Genomic DNA, 12,844 nt, shown 5'->3' on the forward strand with positions numbered 1-12,844 from the left:
CCACTGAGAATCATGGACCAGTTAGATTGACATATAGTTTGGGGGGGACACAATTCAATCTAGACAGATTATTTATGTCTACAAAGAAGAGTGTACTTGTTAAGAATCTTAAATTTTTGAATGACATTTGTCACTCAATTTCCCTATAGTTTCTGTACAAATCCACATGTGTAATCATATTAGAGTGATTACCCATGGTTACAGAAAAATTACATGTTGTGAATCCATGTTGTACTGTTGTAAAAATTTGATGTCCTTTTTTTGTTTTTATGTACAGACCTGGGTGTCTATATTTTATTTCATTCTCAATCTATTTCAGTTAATTTTCAGCATCCTCTTTGACAGTATATTTTTCTTTTGCTAAATTAATACTGATGTTGGAGTTACATTTTAAGGATGATGGAGGTATTATTTTGTAGTATTTTCTGAGTTGATTGAACAATAGTTTAACTAAAAATTTTATGGTATTCTGAATGTTCAATAACTCAAACAAATAACTACTAAGAATGACTAATTCAAAACAAAGGAACTAGCAAGGGTTTCCTTACCTAATTTCATCTCGAGATATTCTGGAATGGTAAATTTGGCTCATTTTTGTTGTTGTTTGTGTGAACCTCTTCTAGCACTTCTTTCCATCTCCTTGTCCTCCTTGCTTAACACTGTACTCCAAATGTGCGTACGGTGGTGTTTCGGTTCCTCTGTAATGTGATGCATGGTATCCAATCATATCTGTGCTGGAAATTTCACCCATGTTCAATTTTTACATACTCAAAAAATCTAGATGTGGATTGTTCTCTATTTGTCTCGTACTACAGTCATGGAATAAGAATAATATTGAAATTAGAGTACATTTTCTAATCACTACATTAAACACAGTAAAAAAGCCTTAAAATTAATAACATAAAGAGAATAGAATGCATAGATATATTTGTAAGCATGGACTAAAGCGCATATGGATTAAAATGCTTTTACCAGCTTATCATCAGCAAATTAAAGAAACCAGAATAACTACTTTTACTGAGGTTGCCAATTTCTTCCATTCAAAATGTCACTTTACAACATTCTCAGACATTTATGCAGGACCTTTAGTAGAAAAACCTCACTTTGTCATGATACCATGAAGTGATTTTCAGTGAAAGAATGGGGTATCACAATTGAAACATAAACTTTTCTCCCTGCTAGTTGCAAATATTTAAAATTTCCATTCATGATGAAATAAAAAACTTAAACACGTATGTACAAGCAATGTGTGATAATCCATTGAAATTGAATATACGAATGAAATCAGCAAAATTATGTTCTTTTCTATTTCTTAGATTTAAATATCACACTTCTGAATTGTGAATAATGTATATTTCAAATATAGACAATCACCTGAGAAAGTTCTCTTAACATGAAACTCTGTTCAGATCTTGGTGCCATTTAACCAGATTTCTCTTGGATTTCTAAGGAGTCCTGGTGGCATTCTGGTTCCACACCGGGCTGCTAACAGCAAGGTCAGCAGTCTGAACCATCAGCTGGTCCATGAGGGAGAACGACAGGGCTCTCTACTTCCATAAAGAGTTGCTCACTTAGAAACTCACAGGGGCAACATGACACCCCTCACTGACCCATAGCTCTACAGGGGACAACGCTGGAGACACAGTGTGGGAATTGCACCTGATATGGTCCCACCACACCAAGGCAAAACATTAATGGGGGTGCAACAGAACAGCAAGGGAATAGAGCAGAGAGGTCCCAGGGAATACTGAAGGTGGACTTTGGGGCCAGGGCATGGTGCCCTAATACACTGGACTGGAAAATACTCCTAAAGGCCAACAAATGATCCTTGAACAAACCACAAGCTTTTCTTTCTTGTTGTGTTTTGTTCTTTGTCAGTGCTTTGTTGTTGCTTTGTTGTCTATTGTTGCTTGGTTTTGCTCTGTCTTGTTTTTGTGTACGTTATTATCTCAGCCAGTCTGTCTAAATAAGATGGGCTGGAGGAATAATCTGGAGGAGAAAACAACAGGACCGACAGTTCAGGGGGACAAGGAAGAGGAGGTGGGTGGGGGAAGGAAGTGGTGTTAAAAAACCAAGGGACAAGGGAACAATAAGTGATTCAAATTGGTGGTGAGAAGGGTGTGGGAGGCCTGGTAGGGCATGATCAAGGATAATGTAACAAAGAGGAATTGCTGAAACCCTGCTGGGAACTGAGTATGATAGTGGGATAAGAGGAAAGGCAAGGGAAATAGAGGAAAGAGCTGGGAGGCAAAGGGCATTATAGAGGTCTAGCTAAAGACATGTACATATGCAAATATATTTATGTATGAGGATGGGGAAATAGATCTATGTGTGTATATTTATAGGTTTAGTATTAAGGTAGCAGAAAGACATTGGGCTTCCACTCAAGTACTCCCTCAATGTAAGAATACTTTCTTCTATTAAATTGGCATTCTATGATGCTCAACTTCCCAACACAACTCCTGAAGACAAAGCGGGTGAATAAGCGAATGTGGCGAAGAAAGCTGATGGTGCCTGGCTATCAAAAGATACAGTGTCTGGGGTATTAAAAGCTTGAAGGTAAACAAGTGGCCATGTAGCTCAGAAGCACCAAGCCCACATGTGATAATGAGGTGTTGAAGGGATGAGATATCAGGCATTATCAGAACAAAAAGTCTTACTATAGTGAATAAGGGGGAGAGTGCAGAGTGGAGACCCAAAGCCCATTTGTGGGCCATTGGCCATCCCCTTTTGCAGGGGTCTCAGGGAGGAGATGAACCCGTCAGGATGCGATGTAGCAACGATGAAAAACACAACTTTCCTCTAGTTTCTAAATGCTTCCCCCCATCCCACCCCCTAACTATCATGATCCGAATTCTCTCTTGCAAGTCTGGCTAGACCAGAGGATGTACATGGGTACATATAGAAACTGGAAACACAGGGAATCCAGGGCATATGATCCCTTCAGATTCCAGTGGTGTGAGTAGCGATACTGGGAGTGTAGAGGCAGGGTAGATAAAGGGGGAACAGATTACAAGGGTCTACATGTGACCTCCTCCCTGAAGGATGGACAATAGAAAAGTGGGTGAAGGGAGACACCAGACAGGACATGATATAATAATAATTTATAAATTATCAAGTGTTCATGAGGGTAGGGGAGCAGGGAGGGGGCGGGGGATATGAGGACCTGATGCCGGGGACTTAATTGGCAAGCAAATGTTTTGAGAAGGATGAGGGCAATGAATGTACAGATGTGCTTTACACAATGGATGTATGTATAGATTGTGATAAGAGTTGTATGAGCCCCTAATAAAATGATTAAAACCAACACACACACATACACACAAAGAAATAAAGAGCAAAGCATAAGCACTTATTCATATACCCGTACTAATCACACATTATTCACAACAGTAAGAAAATGGAAAGAATCTGAATGCCCATCAGTGGAAGAAAGGATAAATTTTGGTACATGCACACAATGGAATACTATACATTGCAAAAGAATAAAAGTTAAACACTTAAAAAAGAAAAAAAGTAATGCCCAGGGGCAGCTTACCCTGTCCTACTGGGTCTCTCTGCGCCAGGATAGATGGCAGTGAAGCCTTTGTTTTGTTTTGTGTTTTCCAAATGTCTGCCTATGCGCAAACACCTGATCATGGAGTGCTTCTCACGCTTTCAGATGACACGGCCTGCATGCTTGTGAGTGAGGTTAAGCAGGAAGCATAAATAGTGACTTTGGCCTGTGAATCATGTCACCTTACAACATTCATCACTATGGCTAAGTCTGGGCGTATTGCTAGCCGAAACAATGAACTGTATCCTTGCTGTGTGCTAGAGCATCATTTGGATACATGAGCACGAAGGGAAAATAAAATATAAATAGCCCAATGGTCCTGCTTTCAACATAAAAATCACCGATGAATCAAAAGTAATGGAGTTAAAGGAATATGGTTTTCAATTTCTATTTGGTTTCAGGGGAAAAAATCCTCAATTCGATTTGGGCTTCAGTTCCACTAGGGCAGAAATTTTGGTTCCAGTTCCATTCCTGAACATGGCTCTGAATCACACGAGTCAGGATTGGAGGTTGGTGAAGAAGTGCCAGCTTCCAGGTGAATGTGTGTCTGTTTATGTGACAGAGAAGGAGAGAAAAAAGAGGTGTGAAAACCCAAGCAAGAGGGATAACGTATCCATGTTTTGCACATGTTTGTGAAGAGAGTGAGAATTGGGAAACGAGTAGATAAAGTTAACATTTTGCATCGATAAAGAGCAGGACTGGAAGCGTTAGAAGAAATAACTCTCGTGTGCCACATTTGGTATCACAGCTGCACAGAGAAGCGATGCCTTTCAGGTTGCTCAAGTTATTACGAATGATCATGAATGTTGAAATTTAAGGGCTTCCTTATTATTAAGGGGAATTCGCCTTCATGTTCATTTTTTAATTTTACATCCCTGAAACAACAGGATCATGTACTGATAATTTGTATTTTCTAGGGCCCTGTGTTAGGCCAGGTTGACTAGAGACACAAATTCATAGACACTCATATGTGTATATGAAAGAGCTTTATCTAAAGTGTAATTGCATATTAAGAAAACATCCCAGCTCAGTCCAGATCAAGTCCATACATCCAATCTTAGTCCATATGTCTGATACCAGTCTCTTTTCTACTTTGACTCTGAGATATCTTCATCTTCATGATCTGTAAGTTTCCTGTGCTTGGAAATGGTAAGTCTCATCGAATGGCACCAGAGCAGGAGACCAGACACGCTCTTTTCAGCAATAAAACTGATGAACTTGAGCAGTGCTTTCTGCTAGCTTTAGCTCCCTACTGATGCTTCCTTCTAGTTCACGAGGCCAGTGAGGTCAAGGGGAGTGAATGAATCAGAAGAAAATTAGAGTACTCCCTTATTAACCGCAACAACATCTACTCTGAGGGTGTTTGGTTTTCAAAATAAAATGTGTAGGTTAAAAGAAGTAGATAAAAATAGTAATGCAGTTCAAAGCCTGGAGAGAACATTTTCAAATCCATAGCCTAAACGTTTCAATAGGAGCCGTGGCTTTGCAACAGCTGAGTGATCACCTGTATATACAAAAGGTGACGGTGCAGAACCAGCCAGCACCTACAATCCATACAGCGTCTCTGTGGGAAAAAAGGCCAGGTTCTCGCCTCCCGTAAGATGACAGCGTAGGCAGCCCTATGGGACAGTTCTTCTCTGTCCTGTAGGGCTTCTCACCACTGGAAATGGACTCGACAGCACCTCAGCAAGAGCAGCAGCATGCATTTCAGAGATCATCGATAGAATATGCATCAGTGTAAGAGCAAAAACAAAAGGAAGCCAGGGCCATTGAGGTGACCCATCCTGGCCCTACATAGGGCTGGCAACCTTGTGAATGTCTATAGGGCAGATTAGCCTCATCTTTCTCTTGAGGAATGGCTGAGAGGTGCAAACCACTGATTTGAGGTTAACTGTCCAATGCTGACTATACAGCGCCATCAGGGTATTTGCATGAAAGCATTTCCTGTATAGAATTGGTTAAATCAGAGGCAAGTTAAACTTATAAAAAGGAAACCTTCAATTTGAGAGGCTATTCTATGCTGAAGTGTATTATGACCATCAGCAATTAATAACAAAAAAGTGACACATGATATTTGAATGAGTTAGCCAACATAGCCCTGCACATACAGCGAGTAATTCAAGTGAAATATATTGTGTGTCCTGGAGGAGACCTGGTAGCACCGTGGGTTGGGCTGCAGTTCAAACACCAGCAGAGACCTCTGTTCCCTCTAGGAAAGTCTGTCTATGCAGCATCACTCTGAATCAGGGCCAACTACATACATATGAGTTTGGTTTGGACTTTGGGTTTGTCTATTCTATAAGTACTTAATGTTCACATATAATGTGCCCTCATAAATAAACAACAACATGACATGCAACTTGCATAGCACATACAATAAATGGGATTGTATGATCTGGAGAACAAAGTTTAACATATGCATCATTTGCATAAAAATAGGGTATTCTAAAACGTGCCACTATAATCACTACAATTTGGTGTGGGAAAAGCCCGAAGCAACAGAGAGATTTCCAAACCAAAACACCTACAAAGTTCAGATATATTTGAGCTCAAGTCACCGTCTTGGGTTTTTCTAGCATTTTAAAATGAATTATATATTAATAGCTCATGGAAATATAGAACTTACTTTGTAAAAATTTGGCATAATCTAGTAGCTGGTTTGCTGATTGACATATAAACTACAAAACAAAAATAATATTAATGCGAGATAAATATTATGACAATTCTTCTAGAGATCTCTATTCTTTATTTCACAACACTTAGGCAGGAGATGACAGCATTTTTCGTAAACTTAATTGTTTGCCGACCTCCAGAATCTGTCATGTTTCTAGAAAGGGGAAATGTATCTTACTCACTGTATAGACTCGAATATAAGTTGACCCCAATATCAGCCAAGGCACTTAATATTACCACAAAAACTGCATTAAAAAAAGTGCTGTACTCTACGATGCTCACCCTCCCAACACAACTGCTAAAGCCAAAGCGGGTGAACAAGTAAATGTGGTGAAGAAAGCTGATGGTGCCCAGCTATCAAAAGAGATAATGTCTGGGGTCTTAAAGGCTTAAAGATAAACAAGCGGCCATCTAGCTCAGAAGCAAAAAAGCCCACATGGAAGAAGCACACCAGCCTGTGCGATCACGAGGTGCCAAAGGGACCAGGTATAAGGCATCATGCAAATATATATATATTGGGGGGAATGTGAATGAAGTGAATGTGAATGAAGGGGGAAGTGCAGAGTGGATACCCAAGGCCCATTTGTTGGCCACTGGAGATCCCCTCATAGAGGGGTATAGGATAGGAGATGGGTCAGTCAGGGTGCGATGTAGTACCGATGAAGAACACAGCTTTCCCCCAGATCCTGGATGCTTCCTCCCCTCAACTACCATGATCCGAATTCTACCTTGCAGGACTAGATAAGGCAGAGGTTGTACACTGGTTCATAGGGGAGCTGGAGGCACAGGGAATCCAGGGTGGAAAATACCATCAGGACCAGGGGTGTGAGGGGCGATGCTGGGAGAGTGGAGGTGAGTGGGTTGGAAAGGGGGAACTGATTATAAGGATCCACATGTGACCTCCTCCTTGGGAGATGGATGGCAGAGAAGGGGGGGAGGGAGACTCCAGATAGGGCAAGATATGACAAAATAACAATCTATAAATTATCAAGGGCTCATGAGGGAGGGGGGAGTGGGGAGGGAGGGGAAAAAAAGAGGACCTGATGCAAAGGGTTTAAGTGGAGAGCAAATGCTTTGAAAATGATTAGGGCAAAGAATGTACAGATGTGCTTTATACAATTGATGTATGTATATGTATGGATTGTGATAAGCGTTGTATGAGCCCCTAATAATTTTTTTTAAAGTGGTGTAGAACTCGACTTGTACACAAGTATATAGTTACTCAGTTTGGAATTTCTGGCACCCAAGTTAGTACCAAACCATTAACAGTTCTCAGTACATAAGTTCTAATAGATACAAAAACATCCTCTAAGTGAAGGAACAGTATGCTTTCATGCAAGCATCCCCTGGACAGATAGCATGAAGCACTAATTTTGAGCACTAATAGATGCTGTATCTAAATTGTCTCCAAGTCAAGGACACAAAAGAGATGAGTAAACAGAGGTTATGCTTACAAGTCTCCAGCTTATAAAAAAATAGTTACATTTCGATGCAGTTATTGGAATCTCCAGGTGGAATATTCATGTAGAAGCAAGTGGAAGAACCTAAGGAAGGATCGGTCTTCTCATAGAAATCATCAGCGCTTCCCTCACCTACACATTGCTCATTATATCTTATTCTCCAATGTTAGTTGTACATATAGACAAATTGTACTTCACTAATATGTAAAGATATACTAATTACTCTTTCATAAAGGCCCCAAATAATTCTGTGTAATGTTCAAAGGAAAATTTGAAGAGTTATATGAGCTGTTTTTAAAATGATACACATACCAAAGCATATTTCATATGCACGAATCTGTGTCTTTCTACTTGAGAGCAAACCATTAAAATATTTAAAATTATCTCTATATTATATGCATACATAGATTAAAAATAATTTTATTGGGGGCTCATACAACTCTTATCAAAATCCATACATCAGTTGAATCAGGCATGTTTGTACATATGTTGCCCTCATTCTTTTCTAGACTTTTACTTTCTACTGAACCCTTCATATCAGCTCCCTTCCTCCCTCCCCACCTCACCCGCATAACCCCCTGATAGATTGCACATTGTTATTATTTTCGTCTCTCACACCGACCGCTGCCTCCCTTCCTCCAGGTTTTCTGTTGTTCTTCCCCCTGGAGGGGGCTGTAGAATATTTTTAAATTTTTCTGTTAAGAGACCCAAGTTTTAAAATTCTATACTAAGTATTTCAGAAACATTGTATTTAATTTCTTCTTTTTTCTTTTTCTTATCAGGGGAGAGCAAGAACACAGTCCCTCACTACCACAAATTATACAGTCAAGTTTCCCACATTTGGGGAAATCACAGGGATTAGCACACCCGGAGTGCAATGGATAAGACTTGCCCTGAGAAAATCACCTTCATGATTATAGGTAAGTATTACATTGTATGTCATGAGTGTCTCTGATATATGCAATTTTAATATTCTGTTTGTAATTTTATTTCAAAATTTCCTTTGAAAAATATATATCCATATTTTAAAAAACATTATTTATAGGAAAGAAATTTAAAACAGCATTTTCTTTTGTGCCTTTCTTATATTTTAGTAAAACTTCTAAGATCTCATTTCAATTAAGAATAGAGGCTATGGTATTAGGGATAGACAGGTTTTGGGAAGGTGACCTTTGTCATGTGACTCTTAGATTTCTAAGTTTCAATTCCTTATTAATAAAAAATATACATAGACCTTTATTTAAATTTGTCTCTTGATGCTTTACTTTATTAAAGCAGTATTCATCTGATCATAAATATTAATTTTATTTCAATGATAGATAATATTGACATAATTAAATATGTTGAGGTACTCTAGATTGAGTATGGAACCAGTTTGTTTACACTGTCTCTGTGAAGTATAATTGCCTTTTGTTTACTAACATTTATTAGACATTTTTATATTAATTTATATAGTCAAGTATCATGTCTATATTTCTTTCCCATCCTGCGCTTTTTGCTTCACGTCTATATTAACTTACAAAATAAAATTCCAATCTCCAAAAGTAAGAATCCAAATTTATAAAATGGAACATGTATCAACAAAAGAAATTTACAGCTTTAAATATTTACACTAGAAATAGAAATGATCTAAGAATGAGTTTTTATGAAATGGCTTTGTTTGATCAATGGAGAGATAATTGAAAATACAGGTGCCATATCAAAGTGTGGTAAAGAAAATAGATGGTACCCAGTTACCAGAAAGAATAGTATCTAGGGTCTTAAAGGCTTGTATTCAAATAAGCAGTCATCTAAGTGAGGCATTACCTAAATCTACATGGAAGAAGCATACCAGCCTATGTGATCCAAGGATTGTAAATAATATAATCCAAATCTTAGAGAGGGAATGGCACCAAAGCTTAAATTGTGAACACTGATTTAAAGAAGGCTATGGATGACAGTGGAAGGCCAAATCCATTTGCAGGGTCCTCATACAGGGGTAAAGCTCTGGGGAATCCCCCGCCTCACAGTTGAAGGATGTGAATAACCTCTTATTGGAGTAAATTGTAGAGTCAATTATGGAAGACACAGTTGGCCCAAATGTAATGTCTTATCATTTCTTTCCCTTTAGACCCATTTGAAAACTGTTTCAGTTTTTAAAAAAATGAAGGGGAAATGCATGTGAACTAATCTCCTGGGCCAGCGCCTCTGACCATAGACTAAGAATGTGAATCGCCTTGCTAACATGAAGAATACATTGGTAAGTTGATTGATGCAGATGCAATTAGGTTAAAATTGAACAACCTATCATGTGCTATTCCTTATAACCCATTTTAATTTGTTCTCATTTTTAATATTTCCAGCTTTCTTTTCAATTGAAATTTTTATGTTTTTTTATTTCTTTTGTTGTTTATTTGTTTGTTTTGAAATGTTTTCCTGTAACTGGATTAATGTTCCCTTGGGGATGTGGCAGGGGAGATTGGGGGGAAATATGGAGCTAATAACAAGGAGGACAAAATTGAAGAAAATGTTATAAAATTAATTGTGGTGATTGTACAACTCTTCTTGATGTGATTGAACTATTTAATTGTATATGGTATGTAAAGTATCTTATGGCACTTTCATAATCTCCTGTCAACTTGAGTGATGGTGTAGAGTCTAGCCTGTCAATCAGATTGCAGCTTGCTGACTTCATTTGGAAGTGCAGCAGAGATAAATAGCTCACTGGAGGCCATACCCATTCTCTCTGCCTTACCTGCTGTGGAGACACTCAGAGAGCTGGAGGAGATATGTGGAGACCTGAGTAAGTATTGAGAAGCTTCCACTGCCACTGGATCCACAAGACCTTCTACCCACTGGCCTGTGGTCTTCCTGTATTTGGCATTATCGCATGTGCTGCGTGAGCCTAAAGAGGAATTTAGGCAGTGGTATCTGGCATAGGGACTAATATCAGACTTATAGACTTGATCTGGACTGGGCTGGATGTTTTCTCAACATATAATTGCTTTTTCATATAAAGCTCTTTCTTATGTTAAAACAATGAATTTTTAAGGAAAAACATTGTTGTTAAGTGGAGTAAAGTCAATTCTAGCTCTTAGGGTCATATGGACAACAAACAAAACTTGCCCTGCCACGTTCAATGCTCACGATTATTGCTATTTGAGCCCAATTTGGAGCTACCCTGAAGGGAAAGGGAAACAGCTACAAGATCTCTGGCAAACTTTGTCATGCATACTTTGTCAGGAGAGACCAGTCCTTGAGGATGGAGCTGATGTTCGGTGAAGTGGATGGGGAGTGGACAGGAGGAAGGCCCTCGATGAGATGGATGGACAGAGTGGCTGCATCCCTGGGCTCAGGGACAGGAACAAGTGTGAGGATGGTGCAGGACCAGGCAGTGCTGCGCGGAGATAGGGCTGCTATGAGTCAGAGCTGACTCAATGACACCTAACAACAACAACAACAACAAAGAGGTGATATTTATAAAGATGTGTATAGAATCATTCATATTGGTTTATGTATATATTTAGATAAAGAAAATAGATCAAACATTTTGTTGTGTGAAGTGGATATATATGAGTCTGTGGTTCATTTCCAAGCTTGTGGGTCAGATTATAGGCTGGAGGCTTCCCCTGACTCATATAGTTCTGATGGCTGATGATCTACAGAAAGGCTGGTAGCTGCAGAAGAGAATGAATTCAAGGTCAACAAAATAGGCTTGGGTCTGCAGAAGTAAGTGGATCCAAGGTTGGTAGGTTAGATGGCATATTGCTGCCTGAATTAGCAGGCAATATAGCAGGCCATAGGCTCATGTCCAAAGAAACAGAGGGGGCCGGGTGGTGGAGGCATGGATAAACAAGTTTCCACATTGTTCATTTATATTGGAAGCAGGGCACACCCTCAAGGCAATTCATTGCATCAGAGCTGAGACCCTACTACTAAGGTGTTGCATTGGATTCTAATTGTACCAAACCAAAACCAAATATGTTGCTATTGGGTCAACGCTGACTCATAGTGACTTCTTGTGGGTTTCCAAGACTAAGTATTAATGGGAGTAGAAAGCCCAGTCTTTCTCCCGTGGAGATGTTGGTGGTTTCAAACTGCCAACCATGCAAATCACTGCCCAACGCATAACCACTATGCCACCAGGCTCCTGTCCACTTACAGAGACACAACTGATTAGCTCTAAGCACATTGTGTTAATTGGGCCATGGAATATTAGTAGGTATTAAGACCCAAACCACTGAGAATTCTGGACAAGTTGACAGTGAACGTTAGCTTCACAATTATTCTATAAACAACAAAGATGAAATGCTTTTCCAATTTCAATTGCCCTAGAGGAATGATCAACACCAATGCAATTTACTGCTTTTGATGTTTTTCTTGGGTTTTCCTAAACTGAAAAGAAGATATTTGAACATAGATAAGGGCAGGTTTAAGTGAAACAATTCTCAGAAAAGAATTTGGCCTTGTGAGTACTGTGTCAACATATCAGCAGGCAATAAATATAGACACTATAATATACCTGTGGGTTGATATTTCCTTCTGGTTCACTATTTTACTGAAAATGTAGCTTCTCTATCCTTGCAAACAGCTGTACATTTCTTTTCTTTGTGTTTCCTTAGACAGGTGGTTATGTGTTCCCTTTTGACACTAGCCATGGGCTGGCAATGGCTTACATTGACGTGTAAAAAAACTGAGTGTTCACATGCTTCAGCAGTGAGCATTTATATCACAGTGCATTGTTAGTTTGAAATCAGTCACGGTGAAATTTCTAGCCTGGAGAACATGCATTTGAAAGCCTTTCTCTCTCAGAACAATGGAGATATTTCTCATAATAGGGCTAGTTTTCTATGCCCATGGTTTCATGCCAGTACAGAAATAAGGCCAAATACATCCTATCAAGTCTCAATTTATCACACTAACCAAAGTGCACTCACCGCCATCAAGGTAATGCTGAATCACTATGATCCTATTGGATAGGGTAGAACTGCCGCTGTGCATTTTCAAGATAGCAACTCTTTACAGGATTAGACAGCCCCATCTTTCTCTCAAGGAGTGACTGGTTGTTTTGAACAGCAGACCTTGTCTTCGAGAGTTCAGGCTTCATGGGAAAGTGGCCATTCCCTGTCTCTTGATGGATGAAACCCACAAAAATTCTCCTCCTGTAGCTGTGAAA

General features: G+C 39.3%; 1 pseudogene; it reads right to left on the reverse strand.

Moving 5' to 3' along the window:
* Nucleotides 1–8,468: 8,468 nt before the first annotated feature.
* On the reverse strand, nt 8,469–8,617 carry LOC142431271 (U1 spliceosomal RNA; annotated as a pseudogene).
* Nucleotides 8,618–12,844: the final 4,227 nt, after the last annotated feature.

Source organism: Tenrec ecaudatus, chromosome 17, assembly GCF_050624435.1.
Source record: "Tenrec ecaudatus isolate mTenEca1 chromosome 17, mTenEca1.hap1, whole genome shotgun sequence".
NCBI lineage: Eukaryota > Metazoa > Chordata > Mammalia > Afrosoricida > Tenrecidae > Tenrec > Tenrec ecaudatus.